Source organism: Lycium ferocissimum, chromosome 2 (assembly GCF_029784015.1).
Source record: "Lycium ferocissimum isolate CSIRO_LF1 chromosome 2, AGI_CSIRO_Lferr_CH_V1, whole genome shotgun sequence".
Classification (NCBI taxonomy): Eukaryota; Viridiplantae; Streptophyta; class Magnoliopsida; order Solanales; family Solanaceae; genus Lycium; species Lycium ferocissimum.
The window spans coordinates 54,524,241-54,532,310 of NC_081343.1; positions in this window are offsets into that span (position 1 = coordinate 54,524,241).

The window sequence follows — 8,070 nt, forward strand, 5'->3', positions numbered from 1 at the left end:
TACCCCCAAAAAAATACATCTTCCACGCCTATAAGGCCTTCTCCATTCTCTTCTCGTCATTCTTAATATTACTCCTATGATTGAGACTCAAAAAAAAAAAAAAAGTTCCCAACGATAGAAGACGGTTACACAAACGGTTACCACGCCAAGCGCCGGCGCGGCGGCAATGTAATTTTGTACGGAGGTGCGGCGGTATCAATGGCAAAACGGAGACGGCGAGAATCCTCCTCCATCAACTTCCATGGCCGGACGAAAATTCCAATACTCTCTTTTAAAACTTAAGCAACAAAGTGTGAACACCGTGCCTTTAACCTAAGCTTTGACCATAATCCTAGACTTAGAAAAGATAAAGAATGTGGAAATTGGAAATTTCCTCTTGGGTTGTAGATGGTGGTTTACGCATGAACGATGTTAGTATTTCAAAGATATACCGTATTTCAAGTCGTAAACTGGTACCAAAGATTTCTGAGCATTCTGGAATTTGGCATTTGGATGTTACATTGTTAAATATGGACCGTATTTCAAAATTTATTTGGAATTTGGGAAAACTTCCTTGATGAAAGTTGTAGAGCTTTGAAATACCTTTCCAACGGTATATTATGGGGTCCAAACGGACATCCGTACAAAGAGTTATGGCCATTTCTATCAAGAGACGGAGTGCGGTCTATACGGAATATGGCCCGTATTTCAAAATACGGCGGTATTTAGCGAATGTAAAATTTAATTTTCCGGAACGGTAATATTCGTCCATATCAGTTCAAATCATTATTTTTCATTCCTTCAAGCCACTAGGTGACCTCCTACCCTCCTCCATTATCAAGAACACCAAGGTAAGCCTACTCAATTATTCCAAGTCAATTCTAATACATATCCTTGTTATCTAAACAAGAAATCATCATTCCAAAACTAGGGTTTTCAAGAAAACCCATCTCAAGGTTCAAGATTCAAGGTTTTGGAAATCTTCTTCAAAGTTTAAGCTTTTAATTTAAGTTTGGAGCATTACCAGGTATGTAGAGTTGCTATCTACGTGTGGGAATATCATTGTTCTTCCCCGCCTCTTAATCCATAAAGTATGAATCTTTACGAAAACTGTGGTTTCTACACCATGCTCATAACAACCCTAGGTCCGTGTCCATGATCTATTATGTATGAATTGTTATTATTCTATCATTGTGTTCTTAATAACTCCATATGATTATTGAGAATCAGTCCGTAATTCATGAAAACCCATATCTCGTATTCCATGGGTTCTTGCATGCATGTTTTTAAATAAAGATGCTTATTTCATGAATATCCTACATGTCTACAAGTTTTCATGCAACTATACTATATAATTACTTTCATGCTATGATACAAGATACATATGTCACACCCCTACTAGGAGTATGACGGGCTCCGACCCGTAGGTCGGGAACCACATGACTCATCCGTCACTCTGAACATTATAAACTATAACTCAAAGAATATCTGCACGTAGAAAAGGCCCAACATAGGAATATCCGCTCATTCGGAAGACATATGTACATATGCGGACCGACGAGGTCGCCACAACATAATGTATTTCAATAAGCGCAAGGCTAACAAAGTATCAAGAGCTCGAAAATAAGGCCGACAAGGCCATAATAAATAACAATGAACCGGTGGGTGGAGCTGTAAAACATTTAACTATACACAAGCGAGTCTACGAGCCTACATGGAATACAAATGATCATAAGGGCAATACCAAAATGCGGCTAAACTCCGAAGTAAGTGGAGTGCTCCTAATAATCCGCCGATAGAACACCTACGGGTACGTACGTCTTCCTACCTACCTACGGGCATGAGCGCAGCGTCCACAAGAAAGGACGTCAGTACGAATAATGTACTGAGTATGTAAGGCATGAATAACAACATAATATAGACATGAAAGGTAATATGGAATAAAAGAGATAACATGTACATCTGGATGCCTCATAAGGCGGATGCCATGTATGCTTAGCCTTTAAAAAAAATATTTTTATACATATATATAGTACCATGCCCGGCCATTAAGGCTCGATGTCATATATATAGTATCATGCCCAGTCGTTAAGGCTCGGTGTCATATATATAGTATCATGCCCGGCCATTAAGGCTCGGTGTCATATATATAGTATCATGCCCGGCCATTAAGGCTCGGTGTTATCATCATTAGCCGGCGTCCGGCCTCCGCGTCGGGGGCAATATCATAACATGCTCGGCTGCCGGTGGTGTGCACGTCTACGTACCATGCCGGCCGGTATAGCGCGGCGCGGTGTGAGAAAATACATACATATATATATAAAGCATACATGAGAGCCAAATAAAAGCTACGACTCTATCGGAGTGACGTAAGGTCGGTAACCTCCGATTATATTATGGAATAATCATCATCGTTCTATATCTCACCTTGAAGGAACTATTATTATAAGGCGAGATCAACAACAATGAATAAAAATCAAGAAAATCACGAAAATAACACAACATTCTCATATTCACATTGAAATCATAAGCTTGGGACTTTTAAACATGAAATCATCATCATCGTCGTAACCATCATAGAAACATTCTCATCTTTAGCTTCGTCATTAACATTGTAAAAACATGTCCGTTGTTGTTGTCATAAAAGCTTATAGAATTATAATTCTTTGACTCGGAAAATAGGGAAATTTTGAAAAACATTTATGATTTATCAAGAAAAAAGTCATGCCTTTGAATCATGAACTCTAACTTTGGAAGTAAGGAGGTTAGGAAACATATGTAAGGAATTATAACATAGGAGTTTCTAGAAATAGGATCGTCGTCATCACAAAACACGTTTATCTTTAGCATCATAAGAACTCCATGAATCATGAATATCTAGCTTTTGAGAATAAGAATATTCTTGGAAAACATTTATGGATTCGCGTAGAGGGATCATGGGACATTTGGAAAACACCTATTGGATTCATAAGAAAGAAATCATGCCTTTAGAAGAAAGGGACTAGCCTTAACATACTTGGAAGATAATTTCTCGACTTCCAACTTACTTCCTGACTCGCAATCTACATATAAAACCATTCATACTATTTTTAGGCTCGTCGTCGTACTCTTGTCTCGAACCTTTAATTAAAATCCTTTTTAGATTCTCACACAAAATTAGGGCAAGCGTCTCCTCCCTATATGCCTAGCCCGAAATCATAATATCAACAACCAATCAACAACAACAATACCAACATCATCAACACCATTATCCATACCAATATATTTCTTAAAACATTCCACACGATGTTTTCTAAATTTCTCAACTAACCAACTTGTGATACGACTATTTAATAACTTTATTTCCGTAAAGAAGCCGAAATTAATACCAATAAGGAGAGATTCATACCTTTTCCTTGTTAGAACAATAATATCTTCAATATACATCTTGAATCCAAGCCAAAAATCCACCATGAAAACGATCTATAACGTAACTATGCGTTACCGGGCCTTGATTAGCCAAAATCACTTCAAACCCTCGCTTTTTATGACACATTTGCCCCTATATGTGTGCTGGGCTTTAGGATCTGTTTTTGGAGCTGAAAATGGGGTCTTGACCCTTTTATAGGTGGGCAAAGTCGGTGGCAGCGTAGCATTGTTGTAGTAGTTATTCCGTAGCACGCGTTTACTTTTTGTCGTACCGAACTTGTAACGTTCATAATTCTCTACTCCGATGTCCTATCTACGAGCGGTTTATTTCGTTGGAAACTAGACTCGATGAACTTAATTTTAGGCTTTTAAAACACCTTAAAACTCCTCATATACCTATAGATATACCCCTCCAAATTTGACCCAAAATTCTATCCTCACTCGCTAACTTGTTCCAAATTTTTGACAGACTTATTTTCGTTGATTTGCTTGGTCCCAAAATCTTTCAAAAATCTGATTACATGACATTTATCACTAATCATACTTGCTTATGATCATGTCCTTTGGTTCCAAGGCTGTCCTTCTCGGTTACGACTTGCAAGATCATAATTTATCCTTTACTTAAATCATATACTTAATGATGTTCCTCACACTCCAAAGTTGTTTTACCTAGCCATAGCTCGACATACTTACATTCAAATTTAACTAGTGCTTCTCCGAGGTACGGGGTGTAACACTAAAAGTGCGGGGTCTAACATTCTCTCCCCCTTTAAAAACATTCGTCCTCGAATGTTGAGGAGTTCGCTACGAGGTAGATGTCAATGTTCTTACCGTATTTGTCGGTATTTAATTTACTTACTTGCGGTCTTTCTTGCTCATTTGAAAGCGGAACTTATCCGAATTACGCGGTTTAACCTTCTTCTTTGTAGCGAAATTTATGCCGTACTCAAGGTCGTCCCTTTTCTTATTAACGTATACGTCTTACTACTAAATCTTTATGCTTTATCATTCTCATTGTCTCTTGACCTCCGTCGTTTACATCCTTATATGCTCTTTTATCCATTACTTACCATATACTTGTATTCAATTTTGATCCTATCTTTTTTTTTTTTTTTTTTTTTTTTTTTTTTTTTTTTTTATTCGAAATTCTTGTTCTCTTCGATTTCCACGTACCTTTGTTACGTTTTACGTATGTCCCGGCCTTTATCTTCTTGGAGTTTACTTATTCTTATTCTTTCCTCCCTTAAAGATAAATTCAAGACGGTCACATTTTAGCATCTTTTGCTTTTATGTGATCGAATTAATCTTTGTGGTACTTTATCTTTCAACTAATTTAACACAAAAATGTCTCGCTTAATTTCTCTTTCCTTCAATTGCACTTCTGGCAATTGGCTAACTAACAATAATTCTTGTACTTATATCAAAAACATCTCAAACCTCTTCTTTAATGATTCATTTTCTTCAATTTACTCTTAAAGTTTCTAATCCTCGAGTTTGGCTAATAACCAGGTGAATTCGAAATTTGACGAAAAATAACCAAAATTCCTAGTCGTACAATGATTCGAATCTTTTCATTCTTTCCTTTGTTCCGTAACCTTCATTCATCCCTTTTTCCGAATAGAGCCATCGTGTTGCTTGTTCCACGAGGTTTCATTGTCACCGCATGTTCCAATCAAATGCGATATCCTTTGATCATTTCCTTTGGGGTTCTCCTTCTACTTTTAACCTTTGCCCGATTCTCACTTAATAAGTCTTTTCCCATAGACCTCACGCACTTATCCGTCATTTCGGTTTATCAATCAAGCGGACCTCTTAATTCCTTAAGTGTCCATCTCCTTTATTCATATCCTTGAATCCTTTTCTTGCGATCTTATCTTTATCTACTTCCATGACTTCACCTTCCGTTGGCTTAGTCCCTCCTGTTTCGCAGCCCTCTATTTCTCTACTAGTGGACAACTTTCTTATTTGGCTGTGGCACTTTTCCTTGCTTGCTTCTCTAGTGCTACTTTAGATTATTCCTCTTAGTACTAATCAATTTTACATACATATCATCTCATCTCCTTTTTAATTCCTTAGTGTAGCTCCTTAATTCTCGTATTGTCATCATAGTTCCACCTATGGTAGTGCCCGCATGGTTTGCATAGCATGTCCTTGCTAAGGGCTTATTATTCTTATTAATTACTTTACTTCAGATTACTCATCCAATGCGTCAAAAATACCATAGCCAAGGGATTTATATTCAAATGGGACTCCATTCGACCCATACAACAATCCTCAGCACCATTCCTTATACACTTGTATACAATATTTTCTTATCATCGTTGTTATCCCCTATCACAAGATTATACTTACAACATACTAATGATCATATCTCCAGCTAATCTACTATTCAAGATATCTTCAAATCCATGGTTGAATCTTTCCTCCAATTTCCTCTCCTCAATTCGTAACATCATTACAACATAACTCATAAGCATGAGACTAAAATAAGATCTTACTTAATCACAACTTCCTTTCAATACGAGTATGCTTTCCTATTTAAGTCCTTGGCTCTCCTATACTAGCGGCTAATTGAGACTTAACTAGCTTTCATTCTTCTTCAAATATTTATTGTCGTCCCCACACCATTTTACTAGCCATTTCATTATGACGATTATTTATATGGTCCTATGACATATACTCTTCACGATTTGATATAAACGGTGACTTATAATTTCCCGACGCAGGAGATATTTTCTAATCTCCAGCCTTCGTCATGCTATCCATGTGCATACCGTCTTTCTTTCTTTTGACGATCATTGAGATTCCTATAAATATTCCTCTTTTAAAACTCTATCTCTTCCAATCCCGCGATTTTTCTTTAGTAATCCCGTCCGTCCTCGATACTTATCCTTGATCACTTGTAGGCCTTCTCACTTCCTCCGTTACCTTTTTGGGGTACGTTTACGCATATTTAATTGTAACAAAAAATTTCTCTGGTACGAACGATTCAAATCATAGCCCAGAACACAACGTATTGCATTGACAAAACTTATTTCCTTTGATTTGCTAAACCTTCATTATCTTGTCATGCCTCTTTTCCCATGTCTGTCTCATAATATACTTGCATTTAGTCTATTTCCATTTTTCTTTAGCACATTCTTGCTATATTAGTTCATCTCGAATTTCGGCTCCTTCGCCTAGTACATTTCCTTCTCGTACTTGGGAATATTCTAATTCATCTAAGAATGTTCTCATATACCAAAGTAACATTTGAGTATTGACCGCTTTGGTAGTCATTAGGAGCCTAGCGATCTTTCAACTCCTCTAGTCCATATAATGCCAGCGTTACTTTCATCGCATGGTTTGACTTATTTCTCTTTTTCTAATTGGATTCTTGTGTCAAGTCAAATGTCCACACATATTGGACACAACTCAAACCACTTCCTTTCTTCATGCTTAATAGTCCCAGTAAAACTTAATGAATCAATGGTGATATCGGAATTAGTTGGCTCCTTATAGAATGCCCGACTATACCATGCTCGCTTGCCGTAATTTTTTTCCTTCATAGACATCTTTTCCCATGATTGGAGATTCTCTCTTACTCTTGGTTCCGAGTTTCGGAAGTTAGGTTTATACCCATAAGAAATAAAATTCGATATCTCTCTCATTCATTCTCATGATTCGTCCTTTTCTTAATTTAGCTTATAGTGTCCCATAGTTTCTCTTAACTAATTGTTTGTATCATAATCATGTGTCATAATCCTCCTAATGTCCCGATGATTCTTGTTCTCATCATGAAATTCTAGTAAAATACACCCTTTTCTTTCTTCCTTCGTTCATTTCTTATTTCCCTTTAAAATACCATAGCTTGCTCGTATGTATGTCTATTCCTCGTATATTCATCCTGTTTCCTTTACAATCGCATCTCTATTCCAAGTCCACTGTTGTATGCCATCACTGTCTACCTTTGGCCAATCTTACTAATTTATTAAGCTTCCTCTTATCGTGACCGATCACATAAATTCCTTTAATTAATTTATAACCGCACTTTCTTTGTACTTTTGTCCTCAAGGTCTCCTATGATTTCCTTTGCTCTTAAAGTGCTCTTTCCCATTTGCCACTTAATAGTATCTATCCGGAAGTTTGCGAACATTCCGCTTAAGAGTACAAACCCATCTTGATCTCGTATATATAGATATATACTTCTAGGGTAGAACTTTGCCGTACTCGTTAACTTCCTTTACCATATCAATATCTCTTTGTTATCTCCTACTAACCAATCTAATCTATAAGTCGTAATCGTATTTAAGTTCCTAATATCAACTTTCTTTATGTTTCCGATAGGTCTCGATCTCCGAAATCTCGGATGCAACTCATTCCAGTTTCTTTAACTACTAATCATTTTTCCCTCCAGGGTTCCTCCTTTAAATTAAATTAAAATCTTGAAAGGGCCGGGTACGTTACACACTGAGTCCTGAAAAGGCCGGGTACGTTATGATAATGATATTATGTATATATATGCACGTATGAAAAAGTTTTTTTTAAAAAAGCTAAGCATGCATAACATCCGCTTATGAGGCATCCGGATGTACGTGTGTTATCTCTCTTATTCCATATTACCTTCCATATCTATATTATGTTGTTATTCATGCTTACATAATCGGACGTTATTCGTGCGCGTCCTTCTTGTGGACGGCGCGT